Source organism: Prionailurus bengalensis, chromosome D2 (assembly GCF_016509475.1).
Source record: "Prionailurus bengalensis isolate Pbe53 chromosome D2, Fcat_Pben_1.1_paternal_pri, whole genome shotgun sequence".
Classification (NCBI taxonomy): Eukaryota; Metazoa; Chordata; class Mammalia; order Carnivora; family Felidae; genus Prionailurus; species Prionailurus bengalensis.
In genome coordinates, this window is record NC_057351.1 from 79,438,098 (window position 1) to 79,452,205 (window position 14,108).

At 56.4% G+C, this 14,108-nt stretch overlaps 1 protein-coding gene across 1 annotated transcript in view; it reads right to left on the bottom strand.

The window, feature by feature from the left end:
- The window catches only part of CHST15 (carbohydrate sulfotransferase 15), a 79,298-nt gene extending 67,191 nt beyond the window's left edge, over positions 1-12,107 (bottom strand). Inside the window, exon 1 of the mRNA XM_043597797.1 lies at positions 11,945-12,107. The gene's annotated coding sequence lies outside the window, so the exon portion shown is untranslated. The remainder of the gene's footprint in view (positions 1-11,944) is intronic.
- Positions 12,108-14,108: the final 2,001 nt, after the last annotated feature.

A 14,108-nucleotide genomic window follows, 5' to 3' on the forward strand; every position in this document is an offset into this window, starting at 1 on the left:
ATCCAATGGAACACGATTTGGCCATCAAAAGGAATGTCATACTGGTACATTCTACAACATGGGTCAACTGTAAAACCATGATGCTGAGTGCAAGCCAGGTACAGAAAAACCCGAAAAACAAAAACAAAACAAAAAACAAAAAAGCGTGTGCACACACACACACACACACACACACACGTATTATTTATACGATTCCAGTCATACACAAGTCCAGAACAGAAAAACTGATAGAGACAGAAGATGCCTCACTGCTTAGGACTGGGGTATCGGGGGGCTGTGCATGAGGGAAGTGGGGGCTGACCGCGAATGGGCAAAGGCTCTCTTTCTGAGATGATGGAATGTTCTCAAATTGAATGTGGTGCTGGCTGCACAGATCTGTAAATACACTCAAAACTACTGAATCATATGTTTTAAATGGATGGATTTAATTTAAATGTGTGGTATGTGAGCGGACTGTATCTCAAGAAGGCTGTTTGAAAAGGGAAGAGGTTAGGAGCGCCTGGGTGGCTCAGTCGGTTGGGCGTCCGACTTCGGCTTGGGTCGTGATCTCGCGGTTTGTGAGTTTGAGCCCCGCGTCGGGCTCTGTGCGGACAGCTCGGAGCCCGGAGCCTGTGCCGCCCTCTCTCTCTGCCCCTCCCCCCCTCACACTCTGACTCTCTCTCCTTCAAAAATAAATAAACATTAAAAAAATTTTTTAAACTAATAATAAGGGAATAGGTTGAATGGACCAAAAAAAGCAGCCTGTTGCACAATTTTTAAAAATCAATTCGATGAGAACGTTGTAAGCTAAGTATACCTGCACACATATACATATACACACATCCACACGCGTGCACACACACCTCCCCAAACAGTTCTATAGCTTCAGGGCTGGTCCAAGAGGCACAAGGCTGATTTTCAGTGGGCAAATCTTCTTCCACAATCCAAAAAAACCGCTGACTCAGACGTGGGCAGGCCTGCATTTTTCTACTGATTTGTTTCAGTTTTAACAGCCGAAAGCAAATTTCCTTTCTACCCCTAATGGCAACCGAGATTTCATCTAATTTTCAATACCCCATTTTACTACATCATTAATGCATCAATTACAATGCAAATTTTGTCCAAGGCAAAGGATCCCTGGATTTTGCAACAGTCGACCCGTGGGCGAATGATTTTTTTTTTTTTTTTTTTTGCCTGGAAGGTGCTTCTGGCGAGGAGGTCTCATTTGCTAAGTGCCCATTGTCTTCTGCACGCCTTTCCACATCTAATTTCTCACAGAGACTGCTAGAGCGAGTACAAATAGCTTTTCAAAGTTAGGATGACACAAATGTCAGGCTGCTCCCGCTCTCATTAATCAGAGCGTCCCTTCAGCCTCTTATTTATTCCGACTGATAACTTGCTTAGGCAAGTTCAGCATGTCCTAAAAGCAGCTATTTCCTCTGACTCTCAGGACAGTGCACTTGGATCGCTGGCCCAATCCGGGGTCGCACAGGGCCCTTCTGGATCAGACAATCTTTTATTAAGAACTGTGACGGGGGGGGGCGCCTGGGTGGCGCAGTCGGTTGAGTGTCCGACTTCAGCCAGGTCACGATCTCGCGGTCCGGGAGTTCGAGCCCCGCGTCAGGCTCTGGGCTGATGGCTCAGAGCCTGGAGCCTGTTTCCGATTCTGTGTCTCCCTCTCTCTCTGCCCCTCCCCCATTCATGCTCTGTCTCTCTCTGTCCCAAAAATAAATAAACGTTGGAAAAAAAAAAAAAAAAAAAAAGAACTGTGACGGGGAACGAGGTGGGGTCGCATCACCGTGGGCTGGGCTAAAGATGACCACGGAAAAGGCAACCGTGAGTTTCTCGCACTTCAAGAACACCCAGACACCCAGGAAGTGGTCCTTCCTAAACGCTCACCATTTCTGAGGCAGGACAATGTTTCTTTCAGATAAGGAACGTTCACTGATGGGTCAAAGTAAGAACCAAACATGGAAAGTTCCACGCTTAACACTGGATGGCCCATCAGGGCAGTGCTGGAGCTAGCATCCCAGCTCTCCATACCTCTCTCCTCACACCGTCTCCCTGCCTCGCTTCCTCTCCCACGTGCGGCTCAGCATCCCTGGAGCCCAAGGAAGGAAAAGTTCCCAAGCAGAGGGAGGCCTGACACTCCTTCGGTCAAGATGCTCTTTTCAAGATGGCGATGGGGAGGGCCAGAGGGTTCCTGCTGCCTCAACCGAGTCCGGTCCTAAAGTAACAGTGCGCAGCGTCCGAGGAGGAGCTGGTCCCAACCAAGGGGAGGATCCTGGGTAGCTGGGAAGCAGGGACAAGTGGGCCCTGGTACCAGAGAACCAGGGGCCAGAGGTGGGGTCCCCCAGGCCCTGCCAGGAACCCCCGTGTCCCCTTCTCCTCTGCCCTCCACCCTGTGATGATGGAGAGTTTGCCGGGGGGTTGGGGACAAGCCTAGATTTGGGGCTGGCTGACAGATCACCCAGGTTGGCTGTCCCCAACAGGCCGGCTGACTTCCACTTCTCCATTTGTTGAGTCACTTGGAGACAGGGTTTCCATCTGGGGCTGCCACCCTCCAACACACACACACACACACACACCCCACTGGAAGCAGAGGTCCTAGCCCAGCACAACTGCAGCCCCCCACCTCTCACTCTGGAGAAGAGGGCGGAGACCAGCTAAGCGGTAAAACTCTGTCTCCGCCAAATGTCTGACAAAGCAGGGCTGTTCTCTGGAAAATGAAAAGGCTAACCCGTCCCCAAGAATCTCACGGAGGATGACATCCCACAGAGGCCTTCGGAGTTCAACCATGAACCGGAAATGAGAACGTCCTGCCCCCCGCCTCCTCCAGACCACAGAACGGACCCCAAACGCCCATTCTTCTCCACATCTTCCTAGAGCAACAATAATTCTGAAATCAATGTCTGGTTACGTGGCCCAGAGATGAGCCAGCTGTGGTCCATCCCCTACCTGGGATGTCCAGGAAACTGAGGTCAGAGGAGCCACACAATCCCACGGGACCGGGGCCCAAATCTGGCCATCCTCAGAGTGGCTGCTGCTTACCAGAACATGATCCGGAATGCACACTGGGAGGCACAAACACTCAGCCCAGACTCCCCAAGGCAACCCCGCTCTTTGGTAATCCTGGAGATCCCTTACGTGCACAAGCAAATATGGTTGTGTGTGTGTGTACATTTGGAAGACTCTTTATATAAACAGGTTCACAAATCAGAGGAAATAATCCTCTGTAGACCAATAGTCTGATTTGGGGGTTGGAAATTATGGCCGCAATAAATACACGCCAGGATATACTTTATATTTTTAATGCAAATATTTACATTCCAAACAAAGGCGCCTGGAATTTAAAGACAAGCCATTATGCCAGCTATAAGAAACACTAACAGCCCCCACATTTCTTCCCTGAGTAGATGGCTCCTGTTTATATTTCTGAAACACCAACCAAATTTCCATAACATTTCCCCCCAAGGCTCTCAAGACACATACACACACACAAAGCTGTTTAGTGGCCCCAAACCCTAATGCCAGGAAATCCAAGGTTATTGCATGAGGCTCTTGACTCCTTCAAAAATTTAGTGGCGAGCGTTAACTCCTGTACCGGGGCACCAAATCGGGGACTCTTTTCTACCTTCCGGGTGCACACCCAGAGGCCCGCGTAAGATCCGTAACGGTCCCGGAGAAATGGGTTTTTGAAAGAATCGTTTTCATTAGTTCAATAAACGGCAAGCCTCCCCCGACTCTTTGCGGGCCTAGTTGTAAGCGGGTCCCCTAGAAACCTTCCTCAACCTTGAGAGGCTCCCCGGGCTAGGGAAAGCAGACAGCACTCAGGAAACTGGAAGATGATGCAAGGTGAGACAGGTTCAAGGTGGAGTTCGAAGCAGAACACGGAAGGTCAGAAGAGGAAAGTAACGCTTGGACGGGGGACAAAGGGGCTCAGGGGAGATGTGGCAGAGACGATACGAGTTACTGGCCGAGGTTTCCTGAAGGTGGCGAGGGGGCCCCACGGGAGCGGGGGGGGGGGGGGCGCCAAGGGGAGGCAGACGCGGTTCTCCCGGCCAGGCTCATGGTCAGCACATACATCCACTCCTTGTGAACTGCCTCACGGTTTAGAACGCAGCCTCGGGGTCCACGGCTAATCATTTACTCACTGTGGCGATCACTCCCACGCTCTGTAGATACAAGTAGCCAACAAGGTCTTGCTGCCTAACTTCAATGCCCCCCTGCCCTAATGGACACCATCTGTCAGCCCCCACCAAGGGCCAGGCCCCGGGCTCCACACTGACTACTGGATGTCAGCAAGGGACTCGTCTTGCTCGCTCCTGACGTCTCCTCCCACATGCACGGCACTCGGCCTGTGTGTCTGCAGCCGGTGGTATCTACACTATCCCAGGAGCGTGGAACAAGGATCTGGATGTGAGTGACCCAGTCCTGCCTTTTCTCACCCAGAGCAGGCCTGCCACCCCACCAGCTGCCCGGGGAGGTGGGGGCTGCCCCCGGGGCAGCTGCAACTTCCCCATTCTGCCTATGACTTGGGGGGGGAGGGGGGCGCCCTCAGTTCGGGACTACGATGCCCCCATGCCCGCCAGCTCAGCCACATTCTCCAACGTAGGCTTCAGTCGAGGACAGATGCCACATTTTTATCTCCACTCATCTCTCTCTCTCTCTCTCTCTCTCTCTCTCTCTCTCGGTTCAGAAGCTGTCCAGGAAGAGGGGCTCAATTTGGGGAGCTCCCTGGAGACCTAAATTGTGATACTTCTAATACTCAAAACACAATACAAAGTAGAAATCATTAACCCCCTTTACCAAAGACAAAATTGAGGCAGAAGAAGGGGAGGCCAGTCGCTCAAGGTTACGGTAAAGGAGCAAAGAAACAAAGGATGGGGCGCCTGGGTGGCTCATTCAGTTGAGCCTCTGACTTCAGCTCAGGTCACAATCTCATGGTTCCTGACTTCTAGCCCCGTATGGGGCTTGCTATTGACAGCATAGAGCCTGCTTCGGATCCTCTGTCCCTGCCCCCCTCTCCAAAATAAATGAACATTAGAAAGAAAAAAAAGAAACACAGGAGGGACTCCCACCCTGGTCAGCATGGTGCCAGGCTCACCCACCCCCTGTGCTGCCCCGCCAAGGGTCTCTAAGGGACTCCACACCCAGGCTAAAAGAACGTCTGCATGGAGGCACCAAACATCTGATTCGCTGCAAATGTGAAGGGGCTGAAGTTCACTTCCATCAGCGTGTGTGAGTAAACAGGTGTCACGAGGGGCAGACAGAGCTCCCCGGCCCCTTCCATCGAGGGCATGAGACAGGAATGCACTTCTGCAGACCTCTCAGACTCTGGGATGCAGGTTCCAGCCTGAGAGCAAAGACGCGCCAGACCCTCGGGGCGGGTCCCCGCAAGGGCACAGCAGAGCAGGACAGAAGTTCCCCCGTGACCCGGGGCTGCCCAGGCAGGGACAGAATCACCACCCCTCACGGTCTTCCCCTCCTGCTCCAGACCACCACTGTCTTTTCCACCCCAGGGAGCAGACGAATCAAAAGGAGGGTATCCCATTTCAAGAGAAAATGTAAAAAGACCAGGTTCCAGCACAATGTAGGAAAAAATAATTATGCCTGGTCTGCATCTAATTATTTGCCCATGTTGGGGTAGTTTCCAGGCACCTGGGTGACTAGGCTGCCTGCTTCAATATTTTCACCACAAACACAATTCTGGAAAGTGTCCAAGTTTCCATTATAATGACACCCTCTACTCCTGATGATCTGCCAACCTCCCTTTCTTCCGAGAGCCGAAAGGCCGGGGCCAGGACGAGTTCTAGAAACATAAAATAGGTGTCAGGGGGAGCCCTGGGCCAGCAACGAGGCCCCTGCCAGCCTGCTCAGGACTCTTGGAAGCTTACGGTGGGGCTCAAGATGTAACATCCGAAAGCAAGCTGTCCCCGCACGTCTCCGGCGAGCGCTGCCTGATCTGCCCTCTGCTTCATTGTGACAAGTGGGGAACACAGCCGAACTGACCCACGGCCTCTCCACGGTGTCTGGTGAAAGGGTCACAAAGTGACCGTTTACCCGGCCCCTGCTCACACACACACACACACACACACACACACACACACACACACGAAGAAACAGGCCCGAGAGGTAAAGCAGCCAGCCAAAGAAAACCTGAACAGGAACTACAGGATCTAAGGTGTCCTGCGGCTCCTGGCCTTACGAGGTGCGAAGGCAGAATCTGTTGAAATCGTGCGCTCCCTTCTGAAATACACACACCGACCATCTTCATCAAAAGTCGTCCACGCAATTTCCGGGCATTCAGAGGCGTCCTCTGTCCTTGGTTATGAGCTCCAGCACTCAAGAGTATACAAGAGTGCTTCCTTCCTGTGCACCAGGCCCTGCTCCGAGCACCTGGCAGGTGTCGACTCACGTATGAGACAGCGGCCCGTCAGGCCGGGGGACGAAGTCACTCCAGACCACTGCGACCTCAGAGCCGCTAACCATGTCCTTCCTGCCAGCGGTGTTACATAACCAACTTGTGCAAGCTTTGCCTTGCCCACTAATTGGGTGCTGCCCTGGCTGTGTGCTTCCCCCCCTCCCCCCCGCCCCAACCCAGCGCACTTGGCCCTGGGCCCACACCTGGGGCGATGCATCAATGCCTCCCATCATCGCCGCCGAAACGCCTGAGGTTCCTCACACCCCTTTGGAAGCCAGCGGAGACTGAAACCCTGCTTTCCAGGGCCACCTCCCCCTAACGTAGCACTTGCTGATTCACACCCACCTTCCCCTTCTGGGGAAGCCACAGTTTTTACCCTGTACCCTGTCTTCTTTCCCTCCAGACCCCGCTGTCATTCCTCATCCTTCCTCCTGGACACCCGGGTGGCTGAAAGCTCGGTCTGTGTGATCTCAAGCAGCCTCCCCCCGCCCTCTAATAGAGACAAAGGGGGACACCTGTCCGACCTGCCTGGCACAGGGCCAGCTGGGAACCAGTGGGGACCCAGCCAGTGACAGCTGTTGTGACCAAATGTCCGCCTCCCCAGCCCCCATATGTTAAAAAAACAAAAAACAAAAAACAAAACTGTACTGGCCCAAATCAACACAAAGCCTTTACTTTTCTTCCTAGCTACCTAGACGGGATAGACTCACTAGATAACTGCCACCTTTAAGCTTGTTTCATGCTGTGAAAACATGGGTCATCTTCTCCGGCTTTATTGTAAAGGAGGAGCATCTCGGGAAGGAAATCAGACCTCCGCACTGGAGAACAATAAAGAAATACATTGTGCACGTCAAAACACTCGGTCTCCCGATACCTGCTCGGCTAAGCGAGAACACGATCTCCTGGCTCACGTGACAGGCACAAAATCACCCACGGAAGCAACTGAATATACTCCCCGGCATCCCAACAGACAGACTGGAAGGGAAGACAGGCGGCATGATTCTGAACAATGACTGAAAGCATCACTTGCCAAACGACATACTGCTGGAGAGATGCCCGCCAGCTGACTGCTCACTTAAGTGACACTCCCATGCCAGCTACCACTGTTAAGTTTTATTTATTTATTTGAGAGAGACAGAGACGGCAGGGGTCGGGGAGGGGCAGAGAGGGAGAGAGAGAATCCCAAGCAGGCTCCACGCTGCCAGCACAGAGCCCGGCGCGGGGCTCGCTCCATCCCACCAACTGCAAGATCATGACCCAAGCAGAAACCAGGAGTCCGAGGGGCACCTGGGGGGCTCAGCCGGTTAAGCGTCTGACTCCTGATTTCAGCTCAGGCCGCGATCTCACGGTTCGTGAGCGGGAGCCCTGCGTGGGGGAGCTCTGCACTCATGGGGTGGAGCCTGAGATTCTCTCTCCCTCTCTCTCTGCCTCTCCCCTGCTCATGCTGGCTCTCTCTCTCTCTCTCTCTCTCTCTCTCAAAATAAATAAAAAAAAAAATGAAAGGAAAAGAAAAGAAACGAGGAGTCAGACGCTTAACTGGCTGAGCCACCCAACTTTTAAAGGTAGTGTCTGCTTTTAGAATTTAAGAACATTCCCGTCTCTGACACATGGTTCCAAATTGTATCTTTGCAATCCTGGACCTAGAGGCACTAGGAAGGGGATGGGGTCCAAACATACTGACAGGAAAAGCGAGAGCTGCCAACCACAGAGAGCGCGTGTTCTGGGGGTTTCCGAGAGGCTCCAGCCCCGCATGGTGGGATGTAAGGGCAGGCCCAGGAGATACAGATCAGGGGCAGGGGCTGACTCCCCACTTTCAGGCTTTCAACTGCTGTGAGCCTCGATTTCCACATCTGTCAAAGGAGACTCCTCCCCCAACAACCCACCCCTTCCAGCACTGTTCTTGCCCTACTGTCCTTCCCAGCTGGAGGTCTGTCCATCCGGTACAGGCATTTCTGTCTGCCCCCCCCTTTCTGTAAGGGCTGGGGCTGTGCCCGTCTTACCACCGTAGCACCCCCAGATGCTCCACCCTGGGATCTATTTGGTAAATGAAATCATATAAAAAGTCTTAGTAGTGTCACTTTCCACGTGATGGGTCTCCATCAGGTAGCTACTGATTGAGTGTGTGACACACACGTGTGTGACAGAACCTGGCACATGGCGCTTAGTCCCTGGGCCCTTGGGGAAGGGGGGGGGGGTGAGCCACAAGTCTTACCATGTATCACATCTCCCTGATGGTAGGACACGGGGCCAGATGTCAAACTTCAGACCTCCTGGCAATACAACCACCCCAACCTTTTACTCCACTTCTAGAATGAGAACCCACACTTGAAGGTCCACGCTTGAGAATTCTCCTGAAAACAAACAAGACCCGCCAAGTCTGTTTCTTTCCAACTGGCCGAGGCCGAGTGAAAGCTGCCCCCTATAGGTGGGGCATGGTTCACCCATTCAGGGCAGCCCCAGAATCTCCCTCCTCTCCTCCCCCTGCACTTGCAAGGGCGATTTCCAGCTCGGTCCTGCATGGCCTTGGACAACCACAATCTAATCACAGCCCAGACTAATCTAAAGCTTCTGATAGTGCAGGTTCAAAGGGCCTGAGGTTCCTGTGGCCCAGCTGGTTAACCTGGAGTTTCTTTTACACTCTTCTCCAAACACCAAATAAACACAATCCACTTCCCAACCTCTCCCAACCTTTCCTGCAAACACTGCCTCTTCCAGATGCAGGGATTCATCTTCTCTCTTTCTGGCAGGTAGAAAACCGAATGCCTGGCCTCTCCTGGCCAGGGGCAGCAGCAACAGAGGAGAGAAAGGTACAGAAAGAGAAGCCTGCACAGAAGCCACAGCGACGGTGCTGGCATCCCTGGCCGAGACCGTGGTTTGGGCACCACAAGCTCTAGTCATCAAAGAAAAGCAAGGCATACCTGTACCCCACTGTGGGCAGACCTGCCCCCTCCCCCTGCCCTGGCCATCCTCCCCCCACCCCTGCTCCCCATACCTGGATGAATTCATGCTGCTTGCTTCACCCACAAACCAGCTCACTGCAGTCATGCATTGATCAGAAAAGACAGACGCTGTTGAATTTCCTTCCCGGGAGCCTAGAGACGGTTCTCCTGGGGACCTTGAAGGGAAGCCCAGACCCGCAGCTCTACTTCTGGCTCAAACCCACGCTGAGAGGGAGACCATGGCAAGCAGCCTCACCTTGCTGGCTCAGCCTCCTCGTCCAGGATGAGGCAAAAAGAACATTTTCCTGCCAATCTTCCAGGAGTATTGTAAAGAAAAACTTATTTGATAAAAACCACCTAATTAAAAGATATTTTTGTGCACACGCTATTTTAAGCAAAAGCATGTATGACTCCAATGTGTTTAGGTAGCAATCAAAACATCCCGATTCAACATTCAGTTTGTAAAACCCCTAAGTGCCACGTTCTGTAAGGGAGGATTCCTGATTTTCCAAGGGATGGGCGGGAGGGGGCGGGGGCAGGAAGGCTGGAATGGAGAGCGGGGTGGGAAGGTCCTACAGGAACTTCGGGCAAATCTCCAAACCCGGGTTTCCTCCGGGGCCCCGCAGGGCGTGCACATGCCCTCAAGGTGCCTTTCTGCTCCGCGGGCTGGCTGCCCTCATGGCAACTGCCCCTGATAAAGAGGGGCTGGGGGGCACTACGGAGGAGCCCCCACCCCACCCCCCCGCTCCGCTTCACTGAACGCCGCGCCAAATCCCTTCCCGGGGCGTCCTGGGGCTTCCTGAGAACACAACTTCATCCCCCAAACTCCGCGCCATCAACTCACCCGGTGTGAACACGCGGGGGACGGGGCAAACGGGGGGCCCCCGGAGAGCTAGCCTCAGCCCCAGCCTCGCCGCCTGCTTCTCGAGCCTCCCTACGCGAGGCGCAGACGTCCAGCCGCCAGCAGCCGGCAACCGAGCCCCCGCCTCCTGTGTCTCCGCCGGCCTCTCCAGCCGCCAGGGCCACGCCAGGGCGCGGGGCGGGCGGGCAACGTGGGCACCAGGACCGCGACGGGGCGGCCAGGCAGCCGCGCCCAGGACCCAGGCGGCTCCGAATCCCAAACACACACGCACACACGCGCGCGCACGCCGGCCAATCCATTCGCCCGGAGGAGTCGGAAGGCGCTTTCCCAGCTCTTCATTCATTCCCCAAAGGCGAGGTTCCTTCACCCGGCCGCCTCCATCCCGCCCTCCCAGGGGGCTCCGAGAGGGCCCACTGCGCCACGCGTCCTCTCCACCCGCACCCGCACCCGCACCCCAACGCCCTGGCGCTCCGGCACGATCGCCGCCGCCGCCCCGGCTCCCCCACGGCTTCGGCGCCCCGCAGCCCCCGCTCCCCGCCGCCGCGCCGCTCAGACCTGCCGCGCTCGGCTCGCCGCGCCCAGCCGGCCGGGGCCGCCGCCGCCGCCGCCGAGAAGCGCCGGCAACTCCCGAGTCCCGCCGCCTCCCGAGCCACGGCCGGCAGCCGGGAGGGGGCAGGGGGCGGAGGGCCGAGAGGAAGGAGGAGGGGGCGGGGAGCAAAAGTTCAGGCCGCTCCGGGCCCGGCCGCGCCCCCGTCTCCTCCCACGCCCGCCCCCGCGGTGTCCCCCGCCGGACCGGGTCCCACAGGCGTGGGTGCCTGGGGATCCCCCTCCCCCGCAGCGTCCTCCCGCCTCCTCGGCCCAAAGCACCCGTGGCACCGGAGCGGGAGGTCCGGGGGTGGCTGCCAGCCAGGGTCGGGGAGAGAGAGAGGCGGCTGCCCACTTACCTGCCCCGGGCTGCGCCTGGAAACTTCCCCGAAGTGCGCGGGGGAGCCGAGCATCTGGCTGGGGGAATTCCCGCCCCCCTCCCCCGACCACCACCACCCACCCGGCGCGCGCTCACACGGTGAAAGCACCGGTCTGTCTGTCGGTCGGTCCGTCCGTCCTCCGCCTGCAGCTTCCAGAGCGGGGCGGCGCGGGGGCGCCCCGACTCCGACTCCCGGGGCCGTTCTTCTGGGCAGCCGGCCCGTGCGTGCCCCGCGGCGTGCGCCCCCCGCCGGCCTCCGGCCGTCTGCAGCGCCGCCACCCCTTCGCCTCGTCCCCTGTCCCCGAGCTCCGGCTGCATTCTCTCGAGCCAAGGAGGGGGCACGCGAGTCCCGGCGCCACCGCCGCCGCCGCCGCCGCCGGCAGCCCTTCCCGCGGGGTCGCCGGCGCGCGGGGTGCCCGGAGGCGGCCGGGACCGGCGGCGAGGGGACGCCCCCGCTGATGTCCGCGGGGGGGGGGGGAGGGCGGGGGGGGCTTCGGGAGACTGGGCCGAGGGGCACGGGGCTCAAACCTGCCTCGGCTCGGCGCGCTCGCAAGTTCATTGTCTGCCTGGGCCGCCGCCGCCGCCGCGCCGGGAGCGCCGCGGGGAGTGAGGCTGCGCGCAGCCTCCGCCGGCCCGGACTCCCTACGCCCAGCCCCGCCGCCGCCCGCGCCGCCCGGCCGGAACGCGGAGGGGCGCCGGAACCCGGAGCTCCGAGCCAGACCTCCGCCCGCCGCTCCTCGTCGCCCCCACCCCCGCGCCTGGCACCCAACTTGTACCTGAGAAGCCGGAGTCCAGCCCCGGAGCCTCTGCGGCTCGGGCTCCGCGGGAGCGCGCCCAGCCCGGCGCCTCGAGCCCCGCATCCAGGGCGCGTCAACCTGACTCCCCGAGCGCAGGGAGGAAAAGTTTGGGAGTGACGTGCAGATGGCGAATGAAACCTCCGAAGAGAACCCTCCCCCCGCCCCATGTCGCGCTGACACAGCTCGAGTCTGGAATGTGAGATCAAGGCGTGTGCGCCGCGCGGTGGGTTTGGTCCCCGCCCCCTCCCCTTCCGAGTAAACACGGTTTGTGTGATGCGGTGATTCCAAATAGAAAGCAAACCGAAACCCCTGAAGTCGGCCCGCGACGCTCTGCCAGAGACATTTTTAACGAACTTGGCGGTCTGCAGCCAGCCCATACATTGATATGCAAGGCCACGGCGCTGGTGGGTTCTGCGCCGTCTGTTGTATTTTTGCAGCCCGCGAAGCCTCTCCCGGGCTCTTTGGCCCAGCCTGTTTGCTTCTACCGGGAGGGAAGGCTCCGCGGGACCGGGAGCCCTGCCGCAGTGGCCGGGAGGCTCCTGCTCCAGGAAACCACCTGGGCCGTCCCAGGCCAAGGAACCGGCCCCGGTGGTCGACTCCCTGACCCTTGACCAAAGAGGTCATCAGTTAAAGAAAAGACACTGGGTTTTTGGAAGACTCAACTCAGGGGGCGCTTGGAGCAACCAAGCCCAGCCTCTCAGGAAACAGGTCCAAGGGACAGAAAAAAACCATCTTTGTCTTCAGTCACACAGCCTTTTGCCTGCCCATGTCCCCATGGCCATGGTCCAGCATCCTCTGGCTCAAAGCAGCCAGAAGTGGAGCTTGAAAGTGTTTCCTATGCTGCAGAGTGCTGGCCCGCCGCTGAGGGGTGCTTCCTGATCCTGCCTTTCCCCCTTTCCTCTTGTTCTGAAAAATCTGATCTGTATTGCCCGAGGCTTCCTCTCACCCCCCAGAAACTATAGCCTGCCCTGAGGTCGTCAACTTGTGCTCGGCCTCCATGGCAACTAACGCCGAGGTCACAATCAGAGGATTATAACTGCAGATGGGAAGCTGGATGAGAGGGGAATTCTTCAAAACTGTGTCTTGTTTTCCTGCAAATAATGCCTCTTACATAAAATCTACGAAGAAAGCGGCAGCAAAGAGACCAGCCTCGGAATCTCAGACCACATTGCGTTCTCCATATAGACTCCGCTTGGTGATTTTCGCTCATTATTATTATTATTTTTTTAAACGAAACCCTTTTTCTGAAAATACAATGAGCTGCTTTTTGCAGGGTTCACAATTCCCAATAGATGATGATGCCATTTTTCAAGGTCTTACACACGTTGTGGCTTCGGGGCTTATTTATTGGCTCCCAAGAAAAGCCTGCCTTTCAGTGAAGTTTATATACTCGAGTAATTGCATCGGGGGGCACAGTGCAGGGTGCTGTTAAAGAGGGTTAGTTGTACATGTGTCTGCAAGGGAGGCCCTGGGCCAGGCAGCTGTCAGACCAGAGTGTGCAATGGGTTTAAACAAACACAGGGAAGGTTCTATGGAAACACTGAGGAGGAAATCCGCTCCTGTAAGGCTGTGTGGAACATTATTCCATGGCCACACATACCTCGGTCTTTCCTCTCCTCCCTCCAAGTAAACACATGACCCCGTTATGGAGATGGGTCCGGGCCCACCCAGATCACTTTCAAATTCAGGTGTCAGAAATCACAGTTGACACGGAGCAAATTGTTTTTGAGTAAAATCACGGTACCGCTTTGATCTGAATTCCACCAGGGACTTCCCAAAGGTATTTATACACGTGCCTGAGATCAACTAGAGGGCAATTTTTGCCCTCCACACTTTCCCTATGATTCTGGAGGGTTGAGAGAACACCCCAAAGCCAGACGTGTGAATGACCGAACGGGTAGACCGATGGATGTGTAACGGAGAGAGAATGGAGCCAACGTAACATTGGCAGCTAATGGGTGGAAACGTGAAGATGATTTTAAGAAACAAATATCCGGGGCGCCTGGGTGGTGCAGTCAGTTAAGCATCCGACTTCGGCCAGGTCACGATCTCGCGGTCCGGGAGTTCGAGCCCCGCGTCGGGCTCTGGGCTGATGGCTCGGAGCCCGGAGCCTGTTTCCGATTCTGTGTCTCCCTCTCTCTCT